The sequence below is a fragment of the Sus scrofa genome, chromosome 18 (genome assembly GCF_000003025.6).
Source record: "Sus scrofa isolate TJ Tabasco breed Duroc chromosome 18, Sscrofa11.1, whole genome shotgun sequence".
Classification (NCBI taxonomy): Eukaryota; Metazoa; Chordata; class Mammalia; order Artiodactyla; family Suidae; genus Sus; species Sus scrofa.
The window spans coordinates 34,980,851-34,996,104 of NC_010460.4; the positions used below are offsets into that span (position 1 = coordinate 34,980,851).

Consider the following 15,254-nt stretch of genomic DNA (forward strand, 5'->3'; position numbering starts at 1 on the left):
GTAGTTGGTCTCAGATCAGCTCGGATGTGGTGTTGCTGTAGTTTCAGTGTAGGCCAGCAGCTACAGCTCCAATTTGACCCCTAGCCTGGGAATGTCTATATGCACAGGTGCAGTCCTAAAAAAGAAAAAAAAAGTGAAGGGGCCAAAGAACTCAAGTTATAAGTAAGAAGTGAGCATATATACAGACTATAGAATCTAAGTTCAGATGAAGGAATATGAGAATTTTGAGGAGTTAAGAAAATGTATGCAGTGAAAAAGGCATATGGGCCATAGACTGAAGATTTCAGACAAGTCTATTTATTTCTTAGGGAAGGAAATAGTAGGAATGTGTTAGAAAGTTATAAAGGTGAATTGGAGAGGGGGTGCTTAAAACTGAGATTATAGAGGGAGCGCTATTACTAGCAATGACAAAGTCTAGGGTCACCTCATTAGAGAGTGGGCAGGTGACATAAAGTAGAAGATGTGATTCTAGCCAAAAAGGAGAATGAGGAACTAAAAATTCAAGAGGTTAACAGGATTGTCTGCATAAATATAAAACTACCAAAAATTGTGACAGAGTCATCATGGAGTGAATGTAATAAGACCTCTAAGCAATAAATAAAAGTGACCTGGGGGTTGAATAAATAACTACAGGAAGTCTGGGTAGTGGGTAATCTCTCTGCAACAACTTCAAAAGAAATCAGGGGATATGGAGAAACAGAGAAGAAGGAAGAAAGGTCTGAAAGAGCCAAGAGGAAGGAGCAAATAAAATTATCTAAACTCCAGACCCCGTAGCATGGAGAACATGAGAGAGAAATCACCACTCCTAGAGAAGATGACTCTTGAAGTGTTCTCTACAGAGTGAGCCAGATTTTAGTTAGAGGTAGATGAAGGGACTACTCTGAGGAGAGCTGAAGTATGAAGGGGACTTTTCTGATGGCTATATATTCCAGAGGATGAAGAAGGGTTAGGGGTTGAGAAAGGTGGGGATGTGGGCTAATTACAGGATGTTCTAAGCTGCTGGAGAATAAGCATCCATGTGATGAGATGACTTGAGTCTCCTGGGCTCCTCATGTGACTGACAGAAATTCAGATACAGGGCCTAGTGGGGTAAATACTGGCATTTTCTAAGAGGATAGTAGGGTCTGTGTTGTTGCATGAGAAGGAAATCGCCTGGACAGGAGTCCATGTAACTCAGTGTGTCACTTGTTCAGTTGATCAAAACATCTTGAGGTCGAAGAGGAGCCCCAGGAGCACACAAGGGTCTTCTGAAGGTTCCCTGTCAGCTCCTTCAGGATGATGGGCTGGAGGCAGCTTTGTCTTCCCGAGGAGTTCATGGGCCTATATGAGTATTTGCTCATATTCTCCTCCCCTCAAGAGCTTTAGCCTTGTGGCAGGTGACTCACTATCTTGTAAGTGAGATCTGGATTCGGCAGCTACTAGTTTTTCTACCAAACATATTTCCATCAATTTCTTACCTCACCCACTGTGCAAAGCTGCCCTGAGAGTTATGTGTATAGAGTAAGTCCATCAAACCTGGAAAAAGGGAGGCCATGCCCTGGAGAGTTCTGGGATATATAAACAGAAAGAAGAGAACAGTTGCTTAGCAATATCCTAGAGCCCAAAATAAGATAAACTGACTAGTAGAAGAAAAATAAACAATGACACCATAGCCTCAAGCCTAGTGGTGGGGATAGCAGACAATTTAGAGAATTTCTAAATCTGCTTTGGGAGTCTCTGGTTTAGACAGTTGAAAGAGGGCTTTTATCTTTTATACTGGCATGTTAAAATAGGAGCTACAAAGCTTAGTGGTCACTAATGTCTTTGATTTTGAAACTTTGAATCCCTTTGCAAAGGAAAACCACTCATGGACAGCCAAAACCAAAGCTGGGATGTCCACACGTGGTCTTTACAAACAACTGAACACGTGAATACAAAAGGTCTCTCTTTTTCCTACTATCATGGCCTCAATGGGATAAAATGACATTACATGAAATTTGACTTACTTTATAGAGCAAACCAGTTTAATGAGAAGATGTTAAACAGCCATTCATCCTCGATAGGACAGAAAGCCTGGGATAAAAAAAAGCAAGATGACCTTTCCATATCCTTGCAACCTCCAGCCATTCCTAGAATACCTTCTACACTTTCAGGCCCAACATCATCCACAGGGTAAGCCCCTTCTGAGTTCATCAGCATGTATTCCCACCTCCCACTCCAGAGTTCTGTGTTTAGATGCAGTCATCTCAGAAAAGCTCCTAGGGCAACATCCTGTGTGTCAAAGTCTATACAACAATATTAACATTTGTATTTCTTGACTCTCAAGTTTGTATCTTCAACTTTAACATCCAAATGCTGTAGGTGTTTCCATTTGGTTTTTAGGTATATTTACATATATGTATAAAAACACATCACATGGCATGACTAACCATTTCCTTCAGGTTCATGAGTATATGGTTCCCAAAGACAAGTATTTTTAGCTCCCTGATGTTGCAAATATCCTCTAGAGCTGTTACTCTGGAAATATGTTATTGTACCATCATCAATAGCCACAAAGAGAAAATAGATAGGACTCTCATTTTCTTAACTTACTATATTTTTAGCAATTTTCTGGGAAGCATTCTACATTTGAAGCAAATTTCTATCAGATGGAGATTGCTTTCCAGGTATCAATTCAGCTAAACCATTATTTCCTTAATGTTATTTTTTTAAAAAACTGAATAATTAATTTTAAGGGACTTCTTTGAATGTTCCCTTAAAATGTATCCATAATCATGGGTTACCTTTGTAAACCTGCCAAATTACTGGCATAAAACATATTGGTCTTACACTGCATTGAATCATGAATCATTTTCCTGCCTTAAGGATTTAGGGGAACTCAATGTATAAATATTTTAAAATTATTTCCTAGAAGTTTCCTTGGCCTCTCAGTGCTAATGGATTGCCCTTCTGGCTCAACTTCATTCCACCCATAACTCCTAGATAACATTAAAAAATACTCTAGTTAATCCTCTCATGTTGTTAAAAAAATCACCAATTTTATGTTTAAAACAACATGAGCATTTTTTCCTTAAACCACATACATCAGTGGTCGTATGTCATATTTTCACAAAGAAACAAATAAATTTAAGTACACTTCATCTTCATCATTTGCTTCATTTCATTATCAAGCCAAAAAATATTACAGCATATATTTAGACAAGCCATTAAACAAAGATGTTTGCACATTGGTTTTCTTACGTATAAAGTTCCAAATAATAAGGATAAAATATATGTCTATAACTTTTTTATTTTTTGTCATTTTAACTACAGCTGCAGCATATGGAGGTTCCCAGGCTAGGGGTTGAATTGGAGCTGTAGCTACCGGCCTGTGCCACAGCCACAGCAATGCCCAATCTGAGCTGCATCTGCAACCTACACCACAGCTCACAGCAATGCCAGATCCTTAACTCACTGAGCAAGGCCAGGGATTGAACCTGTGTCCTCCATGATGCTAGTCAGATTTGTTTCCACGTAGCCAGGACGGGAACTCCTAAAACTTTTTAAGATTCATTTAATTTGGTCACCTTTTCCTAGGTCAGCAGAAAGAAACCAAAAGATCACTGGCTGGAATCAGGGGGCCTGGCTTCTGGTCAAGGTTCTGATACTTGTTCTATGAACTTGGGAAGCCCCTGCCTCAGTTTCCTTATTTTTAAGATGGGTTAACAACACCTCCCCTGGGTACCACATAGAAGTGTTGTAAGAATCAATTTTGTAGACACCTAGATACATAATTTATTACAAACTTTTAGCAATTTGTAAAGTTAAATGAGTGGGAATCATTATTACTGCTACAACTATGATGTAAGTAAGACACATGATAGAATCCAAAAAATGAACTATTAAGTATTTTGTTGTTCCATAACATTTACTCTCATAGTTAAGAGTATTTAGTCATGATGAGTTTACAAAATATTTTAAAAAGAGAACAAATGTAACAACATCCATATAATTTACTGCAAAAATTCACTACCTTTTCCCAATATCCCCAGCCCTTTCTCCTGCTCTTTTCTTCCTACCTTACCAAAATTTAAGAGGTTTTAGAATTTGGAAGCAAGTGAGTAATATAATGTTTAAATTCTGACTCAGTAAAAAAAAGTCTGACAGTTAGTGTCTGATAGGCTGTGTACAAGAAACTTTTTCTTTTTAATTTATCATGACTGTACATGTGTAAAAGTCTTTCAAAACACTTAAAATGACTCTAATTGTTTTCAAGATGATAAGATTTAGGTGTCTATGAGGTTTATTACAATTTATAATGCTTCATGTGTTGTTCACAGAAGCAGTTAAAAGGAGAGACGTGGGGAGTTTATTTCTTTGGAATATTCAAGGGTAGAAGAAATATGCCTGAGACTGGGCTAGAGGTTCTTGGAGCCAGGGCTTAGATGCAAGATCCCTTTCTTTGCATTGGCAGAACGAGAAAGAGAATAAAAGACAATGAATTTATTTCCTAGAACTGCTGTAACAACTGACCACAACCTGGTAGCCTGAAACAACATAAATGTAGTGTGTCTCACAGTTCTGGAGGCCAGAAGTCTGAAATCAAGGTGTCATCAGGGCCACTCCGGCTGAAGCTCTAGGGGAGAATCTTTCCTGGCTTCTTCTAGTTTTGGGTGACCCTGGGTGCACCTTGTCTTGTGGTCATGTAACCCCAATCTCTGCCTCCGTCTTCAGAGCCTTCTGTTCCACATCCGTGTCTCTGTCTCCTTCTGTCTAAGCTAGCAGTGTTTCAACATTCTCAATCTTTCAGGCCTACCGTGTATGTCAAGGGGAACCACACCATGAGACAGGTCCTCCATACATCGTTTCAGGATACCCCCATCTCCATTACTGGCACCTGCCGACGTGGTCAGTTGGACTCATGACTAACAACCTTGTTTCTTCAGCAAAACGTTTCCCAGTTATACCATGGGCTTCATTTCAGAGCATGCTTTCCCAACAACGAATTTCCTAATTTTAGCATCTTTTGAAGTCTGGGCACCCTGAGAACCTCCCAGATCATTAAAGGCTGCTTCCTTTTTGCTTAGCAGTTCCTTCATCAATTCTTCTCTTTCCTTTTGCATTTTATTGGAAACAATAAGGAGAAACCAGGCCACGTCTTCAACATTTTGCTCTTCAGCTACATACCCAAGTTCATCATCTTTCTATCCAACAGTAGAACACAATTCAGTCAAGTTCTCTGCCACTTTGTAACAAGAATCACCTTTCTTCCAATAGCAGTTCCTCATTTCCTACAGAATACTTATCATAAACAGCTTTAACCTTCATATTTTTATCAGCGTTCCTTCCGTTCATGACAATATGCATATCCTTTAAGACAATGGGCGCTTTCTCTACTTCTACTCTTCACTTCCTTCGGAGGCCTCACCGAAATAGCCTTTAATATCTTGACTTTCACTAAGCAGCTCTTCAGTGTCACCTGGGCTTTTACAATCACATGCATCAAAATTCTTCCAGCCTGTCCTTTATCCAGTTCAAAAGCAACTTACACACTTTTATATATTCCTTACAACAGCACCCACTTCCTAGTATCAAAACCTCTATTAGTTTCCTAGGACTCGTCTAACAAATTGCCACAACACGGTGGCTTAAAACAACAGAATCTCTCAGTTATTGGAGCCCGAATTCCAAAATCAAGGTGTGATAGGGCCCTCCAAAGGCTCTAGGGGTGAATGAACCCTTTGCCTCTTCCAGCTGCTGGTGTCTTGAGTGGTTCCTTGGCTTGGGACTGTATCATACACACACACACACACTCTCTGTCTTCACATGAACTTATGTGTCTATGTCCTCTCTCCTTCTTATAGGGACATCACTTATTGGACTTAGAGCCTGACTTAAATCCAGGATGAACTCATCTTGCGGTCCTTAATGTAAAGATCCTATTTCCAAACAAGGGCATGTCGGCAGCTATTTGGTATTAGGACTTGGACACATCTCTTGGGGGCACTCTGTAGGCACAGTACAGGTGGAAACTTCTGACTTTTCCCCTTACTCTCCACCAGTATCTTGGGATTTCTGGCTTATTCCCTGACAAATATGGAAGAGGTTGTTCCATCACCTCATTACAATAATGTCATGCATTCAGCATAAAAAATCCTTGTCTAAAAGTTGTGAAGAACTAGACTTTCAAACTGGATCTACAGAAGTCAGTATGCCCAAGGGGAATGTACTTTTGCAAAGTTTTTAACTGCACAAATTGTGAAAAGTAGAGTCTGGATGTGTGGGGAAAAAAAGAGAAGTAGAGGGAAGAAAAAAAGCTGGTACTTGAGCTTTTAAGTGCAGAACTTGTGTAAATCACAACAGTGGCTAGCAACACCTTGCTATCTCTAGATTTCAAAAGAATAAAATTCAATTGTGTTTTGATTGTCATCCATTATTACCCATATGTTTGACAAATCTATTTTCTTTCTTGGCACTAATCTAGTGAACCCAAGCAAAAAATAATACTTTTGAAGAGAAGAAGAAATGCAAACAAGATGCTACAGAGTACTATTGAAAATGACATATTTCTTTGAATAAAATTGCTCTGTGTTATAATAGTTTTCAGCAAAGCTAATATTAGTAGCATTAAGAGACAAATGAAATTCCAAGCTCATCAAGTTTGTTTTGAAGAGACACAACAGCACCCTGATTTAGGGAGAGAGGAAGGGCTTGCATCTGGTCAATTAAAAATAACATTTGGTTCCCAAAATGCCACTAGTAGTCCCATCGCTAGTGCTGTAATTTTGAAGGACCCACTTATTTCACTGGTTTTGGAAATTAATTAGAACAATCTGTGGATAAATTGATGAGGTTTGTCTGTTGGGAAACCCTTAGCCTCCCACAGAGATGTAGAAACACAAATGAGATCAGAGATGTCAAGCAGCTTATGGTATTTTTATTGCATGTGTGTGTCGGGGGGGAGTAGCTCTCTCTTTAATACAATATGTCACTATCGATTACTTCTTTTTAAAATTGAAAAGTAGGTTTTTTTGGTGTTATCAAAATCATATATGCTTACTGAAGAGGAAAAAGGCTAATGACTTAGAAAGTAAAACCTTACCCCCAATCTTGTTTTTAGACATTGCCATTGACTATTACCATTGTCTTTACTCCAATCTGTGTATGCTTTTATCAGCCTTGAATTTTTTGAGAGGAGGGGGGCAGGGTTTGGATTTTTTTGTTATATACTCTCTTGTAATCATCCCAAAAGAGGCGCTTAATTGGAAGTACATCCAAGGGGCTGAAGCACAGAAATTGAGTCAACTTTGGATTTACCTACTGAAGTAAACATTGCCTGACCTCACTTCTCCGTACCCATCTCTGCCCACATGTAGGCAGTACCTTCCTCAGTACCACGATGGAACCCCCACATAAGTGTCTTTATCTTTGTTCCCACAACATTATTAAATTATTATCTTTTGTATGTGGTACCTCCTCCTAGACTCTAAATAGGATACAGCATCTTAAGCAGTTCTCCATTTAAGGACAGGAGCAATCACAGAACTGGAGATTTAGTGATTTATGACAAACCATGCATAAGGCATGCATTTTGGAATGATTTCAATTCTGTAATTGATACTCTTTGATCACCAATTTTTCAATCAACTGTAATTTCTTATATTTATGCTCATACCTAGTCCTCATTGACTTCTCTTGTTCACGAGGATCTCATGAGAAACACAGTAGCACATGTCCCTGCGTTGCTGAGCTAATAAATTCACCCCATAAAGGAAATGAATTCAGGTTGGCATGACTGCTCTTATTATAACCACAACTGGGTTCTCCACACTAGAGGAAAGTCCCTAGTGCCTTGGGAAGACAGAAAGCAAAGAGAAGAGGGTGTCTGTGTAGTTACAAGTTATCTTTGAGAAGCTGTTCTCTTTCTAATCAGAGGTGAGACAAGCTAAAACAGGTGATCCTTATGACTATGACACAAAGGCAGAAAGTAAAGCCATGCTCCAGTGACAAGAAACTGCAGAAAGCATCATCACAAAGTGAGCACTTCCTTCATCTCTGGCTTGTCATGGGGCTGTGCCATAATTATAGGAGCAGAGATTGCCCAGGAAATTAAAAGATAAATTATTTATGAGAATTTAAATAACATGTGAACCTCATAATTATAGACATATTCCTTGCAATTAGTATAATACAGTATATAAAGGAGTCAAATTTTATTACGTTCACAAAAGATGTAGAAAGGTGAAGCAAAACTAGGATGAAAAAACTAGGGATAAGACAAGCACATCTTTAGAATCAGACCTGCCCAAGTATATAACCAGTTCTTTTGTGCATCAGAATTAGAAATGAATGCGCAAACATACATTAGATTATTTGTATTTAAGTATAGGAAGTTGTGATGATTAATTTTGTGTTAACTTGGAAGATACCTTTATATTAGATGGACATGTAAATCAATGAATTCTGAGTGAAATAGATTGCCTTGCATAATGTGGGTGTGCCTCATTCAATCAGTCAAAGGCATGCCTAGAACTGAAAACTGTCTTCCCTGAGTAAGGAGGAGTTTGTCAGCAGACTGCCTTCAGACTTCATGTGCACCACTGGCCCTCCTGTTTCTCCAACCTGCTAGCCAACACTGCAGATCTTAGACTTGCCAGCCTCCCTGAATGTGTGAGCCAATTCCTTATAATAAACCTCTTCATGTGTGCATGTGTGTATGTGTGTGTACACACATGCTGTTGGTTCTGTTTCTCTGAAGAACCCTGACTAATATAGGGGTTTGAGTATATATTTCACATGTTATTTGCTTCCCATTAACAGTTTGGTAAACTGTACATAGTGTATGCACATACAGAGATGTTCTTTCCTAAACAACACTTGTTTTTGTTTGGTTTTTTTTTTTTTTTTTTTTGCTCTTTAGGGCCACACCCGTAGCATATGGAGGTTCCCAGGCTAGGGGTTGAATCAGAGCCACAACTGCAGCAATGCTGGATCTGAGCCACATCTGCGACCAATATCACAGCTCATGGTAACATCAGATTCTTAACACACTGAGCGAGGCCAGGGATCAAACCCACACCCTCATAGATACTAGTCGGATTCATTTCCACTGTGCCACAACAGGGACTCTGACAGTGCTTTCTATTCTGGAGGCTGTACTGACCATAAATACTTTAACCAAATGGGTTTTGATCACAGTTGCAGCCACCATGCTGCTTCTCAGAGGTTATAGGTGCTTTATGACCCCTCAGTGAATACTGTCTTAAAGATGCTTCTTTCCCTCTGGCTGTAGCTCATGTCACAACCACTCCTACATACGCTCTTTTCTTTTCTACAATGTTTATAATTTTACCTCTAGAAGTAACAGGATCGATATGTATACATTTTTATTCTTGGGGGAAAAAAGAACACAACCAGATGCTTAGATTTTGTCTAGAGTTCTAGATTTTTAGACATTCAATTTTTAGGTAGAGTTACAGGGCTTTAGCAATCAGTTGTACTAGGTAGCCTGATGTCAGCTCAGCGGCAATCCTGGTACTCCCTTGCTCAGAATCCCCTTCCTCATACAGTTCTGGATAATAACATACCAAAGAGAGGCACTTGCTTTGGGGGACAAAAGCAAAGGAGAAATCAATGTCTGCTGGCTGCAGTTGTAGAATCACCCACTTTGGTGCTTTATTAGGTTGCCTGGGCTGCCGTAACCAAATACCACAGAGCCGGTAGTGTAAACAATTTTTTTTCCTTCTAGTTCTGGAGGCTAGAGGATGGAATCAAAGTGTCAGCAACCATGGCTGCCATCTTTCTGGGTGTTTATGTGGTTGTCTCCCTGTGCATGCATACACCTTAACCTCTTCTTCTACGATACTGGTCATACTGGATTATACCCCACCTAATGACCCCATTTTAATTTAATTACATTTTTAAAGGTCTTATCTCCAAATACATATGGAGTACTAGAGGTTAGCACTTCAACATATGCCTTAGGTTAAGAGAGAACACAATTCAGCCCATGAGAGTGCTCCAGGCAAGTAAGATTCTAGACACAGTCTGCAGTTTTCAGGAGGAATGACTCCTGAGAAGGACTCCCTCTTTGTTGCATAAGGTCAGTAAGATCATCCTCCTTGCCCCTCACCTCCTCAGATGCAGAGCAGCTTTCAGGTTTGCCCCAGTCATTGAGTCTCTTCTGACAGTGGCTCCCCTCCCCTAATCTCAGCTCCAGTGTCCTTCCAATGGTTTGCAAAACCAAAGTTCCATGTTTTAAAACTTTTTCTTGGGAATGTTGAGAGGGGCTTTTAGCACATTTAACATACTCTAGTAAAACCATACAGTCACAGAGGAAGAAAAAATAAAAAGAAGGATATAAGAATGTAAATCATGTGGTTCTGCACACATCTCAGATTGAAGGTAAGACTGAAGACTAAATCTTTGGTTCTGTTACCTCGTCACAGTTCTTACATGCTTTTCATAGTGAGAACTCTCCATGCTGAATTAAACCTAATTCTTTATGAAATACTACTTTTTGTACAGCAAAATCCCCAATAAGCCCAGTATTTTCATGCTCAACTGAAGAAAAAGCTACTCATTCGCACTGAAGATAGAATGGCAGCATTGGACTTAAACTTGGAGTGTGGATATTAATGCAAGATTTCCCAAGCCATTTTGAAAGACAATTTTGATTCAACTCAATATTTGTCTTATGTTTGACATAGAGCCTGACCCTGACATAAGATGTAGTTCAGCTGAATATAAAGTAATGTAAATATATATATCCAGGCAGTTGTAATATATGTGAAAGAACTTAGCAGAGTTTCTGGGGCACAGAATGTACTTGGCAACTAAAAGTACATTAGAAGCTTTATATTGCAGGGTTAAGAGCATGAACTTAGGGGCCAAATCTCCTGGGTTAAGTTCCTTTGCTTTACTATCTGTGGGAAAGTAGGTAAAAGCATTTTTTTTTCTTTTTACAAAATTTTTTATTAAAGTACAATTGACTTACAATGCTGTGCCAGTTTCTGCTGTACAGCTTCAAGTATTACATTTCTCTGTATCTTTGGTCTCTCCTAACATGGAGTGACTGCCATCTCATATGATTCTGGAGATTAAATATTGCTTATTTATATAATATGAAAAGCATTTTAAATACTGCTTGGTATGTAGTATAAGATATATGTTTTATAATTATTACTATTTGTTATATTTTTCTTTCATTTTCCTCACTCTTTTTCAAAAACTTTTATTGGAGTAGATACACACAGAAAACACTATAATTCACTGAATCAAATGCTAAGTCCAACTGTAGAACCTTACCTAAAGTCATGATTACAAATATGTCTCCCTAATCATTTCACACCCTTCCTTCTTCCAACAGTTATCCTTCAAATCACAGATCACTTTTGAGATTTTGGGAGTTCCTACAAATAGAATCACAATATCTATTAGTTCATTCTATATTATGTTTGTAAAATCATTCAGATTGTTGCAAATAGCTATAGTTCATATATTTTTATTGCTACATAATATTTTATTATATAAATACATTACAATGTACTTATCTATTCTGTTAATGGATACTTAGATTGTTTCCAGTTTTTTATTAGTTTTTAATTACTCTGTATTCCTATACAAGTCTCTTGGAACACATGTATTTGCATTTCTGTTGGGCATAAACTTAAGAGTGGAATTTCTGGGTTATAGGATCCACATACAATTAACTTGAGCAAAGAGTTTTTCCAAAGCACTTGAATCAATTTTATTCCTAGTAGCACTATTTCAGAGTTTCAAAATTTTGCCTTCTTGGCTTTTCTCTTTTAATTACCACTTTATCATTTTCAGGCAATTTAGCAAACTCTTCTTTATCATGTCCATGGCTTAGCACAAAAATAAACTCCAACTATGACGCCAGATGGGAATATTTTTTAACCAGCTGTGACATATTTAATGTTGGGATTTTTTTTAAAAAAAAAGTATTAATGTGCTAAATAGTAAGTCATTCAGTAGCTAGGAGAAACTTAGAAACCAGTAACTCAACTTTACTTATTATGGTGCAAGTTACTAAGATTTTATTCACTGACAATCCACAATGTCCTACTTGATTAATAAGAGATTTTGCCCACTTCCTACATATTCTTGGGAATTGCTTGATCTCTCTTTTATTAAAGATTCATAGGCTTTCATTTTCTGTTTCATTTTCAAAGGGCTCCTATACTTCTCACTTAAATAAGTGTTGCTGAATATATTATTTTTGCTTGCAATTTTAATTATTGCCATTATATATCAATATAACTTTTGCATGACTGGCATTTAAAGGAAATTTTAATTATCATTGTCCAGAGGTTGGGATCTTCCTATAGCATAAGGTGATGATGTAGCAGGCAGGAGACCCTGTGGCATATAGAGTTACCGGGGTAGATCAAATCCACAGTTGTGACCAGCAAATGTGTCAATGCTGGATCCTCAAACCAATATGCCGGGCCAGGGATTGAACCTGCATCCCAGCAGGAACTCCTATAGCTACCATTTATTGAAGGCCTGTGTGCCTGGGCAGGCACAAGGCACTTTACTTATCCTGTCAGAATTAACTCTCGTAAGACCCTTAAGATGTAGATGCTATATAAATCAGAGTTTGTCTTTTGTTCCTGCATATCTCTGTTTTCTTTCCTCACAAATCTTACTGCAGAATCTTGTGGATTAAATTCCACCCCCCCCCCAAGAAAAAGTCATTTATACTGAAAGAATTATTGAGCAAGAGAGATTTTAGCCAAGGTGTCACGGAGAAGACAGCCTCATTTGAGTCACTTCTCCTGATCTGTCTCATCCAGGATAGTGAGTTCCACCCCTCCTTTCTTAATATCCTAATTATATAGTATCCTTTTTCCACTCACAACTTAGGACCCATTGTTGGACTTCCCACTATGTCACAGTAATCTAAAAATCTCTTTGCACCAGCTACTAAGAAAATGAAAATTCTTCACTGCATTATAGTCATACGTCTTTAATTGAACCATGAGTTAATTAAAGTGCAAAGCTAGGAAACTGTTTGCTGTAGGCTACTTAACTGAAGAGTGGCTGCACCAGGAATGAAGTCTAGGATGCTATGACAGACTAACTCCAAATTTACTGACCTATTTTTGTTTTAAAATATGGACTTGAAAACTCTAAGAAATTTACTAAACACACAGGGTGCTTGGTTGATTTCACTTTCTAGTTCTTTACCAATTCTGAATCACAGGGTACCAACATATGTGCAAATGATACATTTAATCCCTAAATGAAATATATAATGAAAGGAGGCAAACTCTGACCCTAGTTATGTCATCTGAGGCAGAACAGACATTATTTGTGTACCACCAGGTAATAGCTCAGTAAAAAACTCAAGAGTTGTCATGCCATGTCTATATGATCAGTTGATGGAGGCAGCTCCTTGAAGTAAGGAGGACTCAAATGATGCTCCAAGTAGTAGGAAAATCATCTGACAATCCTAGGAAAATCCTAAGATCTAGTTCTATGTGCCAGTGGAATTGTCCACGGCTTTCAAGCTATGATTTCAAAGAGGCCACAAATCCAGTCTTCCCTTTTTCAGGATACTTCAGTAAAGGGAATGATGCCTTCGTTTCACAAGTACAGTGTTTAGGCTTAAACTTCAATAGCCTCTGACAGGTGTGGTTCACCAATTGATGATCATCAAAATCATGAGTCATAAACATAAAACATCAGATCCTTCCTGGAAAGCACATAGTATGAAAACAGGCAATGTGATTGGGAAGCTGAGTATACTAGAATACTGTTTGTTTGGGTACCACATAGGTAAGAAAAATTTAAACCACAAAATCACAGTGTGAGTGTTGGAAAGGAACTGTAGGTTCCTTTCAATGTTCCTAATGAGCATGTGTCCATATCAAGGTAGGATGAATCCACATGTAGTTTGGAAAAAGCCCACTTAAGGTCTTAGCCAATGTTTTTATCATTCAAGCTTAGAAAGTAAAACTGTCTAGAACTATAAGTTTGGTGGAATGAATCCAAAGCTAAATTTTATATTCTTTTTATTGGTGACTTCACAAAATAGAAGGTGTTACCTATTCAGAAGGGAAATAGAGTGATCTCCAGAACAGTGCACAATTTGATCAAATGGAGGCAAGAATTTAAAGAACAGGTTAAGAAATAATGTCATATTTCATGCTCCTCTGTGCCAATAAAAACACTGAGACTTACAGATGTTAAAAAACAAAAATTTTAAAAATGGCTATTTTTCCACTATATTAGTTTCTGTTGTTATGTAATAAACTACCACAAATGTGGTAGCAAATCTACTGCATATCAAATTTCTAAGTTGCTCTGCACATGCCTCTGGTAAAACATTATGTGTGTGTACACACACACACTAAAAGTAATAATGTTCCATAAGGTTGTTGTCATGTAAAAAATGTCTCTGATAGTCCCTGTTCTTTTCTGGAATCTCATTCCTTTCCTTTTTGAAATCCTTGGTCCTTTTATCGTGTTGCACACCAGGATCCAAAATCACTTCCTCCAGAAATTTCTCTTTGATAAAAGCTGTTGAAAAATGAACTCAGAGTACTAGATTTCAAAGGGATTTTAAAACGTACCTCAAGCAGTCCTGGTGGCTGAAGGAAGTTTGATTTGTGGCTTAATTGCCCATGTGCTTAAAAAAAAAAATTACTCCCATGAGAAGTGGTACAGGCCTGACATAGGTTAAAATCGAAGTTAAAATTCCTAGAAACCTGGACAAGTAGTCTCCAAAATGAGCTGCATGTATCCCAAAATTGAGCAGAACAATCCATTGGAGGATTGAATAAGTACTAAAATACCTATTTTTTAAATGTAAAACTATAATATTTTGATAATATTTAAAATTCAGATGGGTCTTGGTCTTTGTTAACCTGCATGTTAGACTGTCCTAGGTCATCACTGAAGGAAAGGTGAGGGTAATTGACAACTGAGACCTCTATCAATTCATTTACTTTTAGCGTATTGTGGTATTTTGCAGTTTATTGCAGCAAGTTAAGAAGACAATTCTATTGTTTAATTCTAACTACACTAACACTGTTGAAATGTCTAGGAAGCCTTAAAAAATTCTCGCTAAGTTTTTGTGCCATTAAAATACTGTTTTAATGACTGTAGCTCTCTAATGTAGTCAAGTCAGGGGACTTGATTCCTGTAGTTCTGTTTTTCTTTCTCAGGATTGCTTTGGCCATTTGGGATCTTTTGTGATTCCATATAAATTAAATTTTTTTTTGTTCTAGTTCTGTGAAGAATGCTATTGGTAATTTGATAGGAATTGC

General features: G+C 38.0%; 1 long non-coding RNA gene across 2 annotated transcripts in view; it reads right to left on the reverse strand.

The window, feature by feature from the left end:
- Positions 201-15,254, reverse strand: part of LOC110257582 — a 240,769-nt gene continuing 225,715 nt past the window's right edge. Inside the window, exons 2-5 of one of the 2 annotated variants that reach the window (XR_002340397.1) lie at positions 14,559-14,614; positions 11,266-11,369; positions 1,986-2,052; positions 201-1,547 (exon numbers count right to left, since the gene is read on the reverse strand). This is a non-coding gene — a long non-coding RNA (uncharacterized LOC110257582). The remainder of the gene's footprint in view (positions 1,548-1,985; positions 2,053-11,265; positions 11,370-14,558; positions 14,615-15,254) is intronic. The other variant, XR_002340398.1, reaches the window with a different exon arrangement.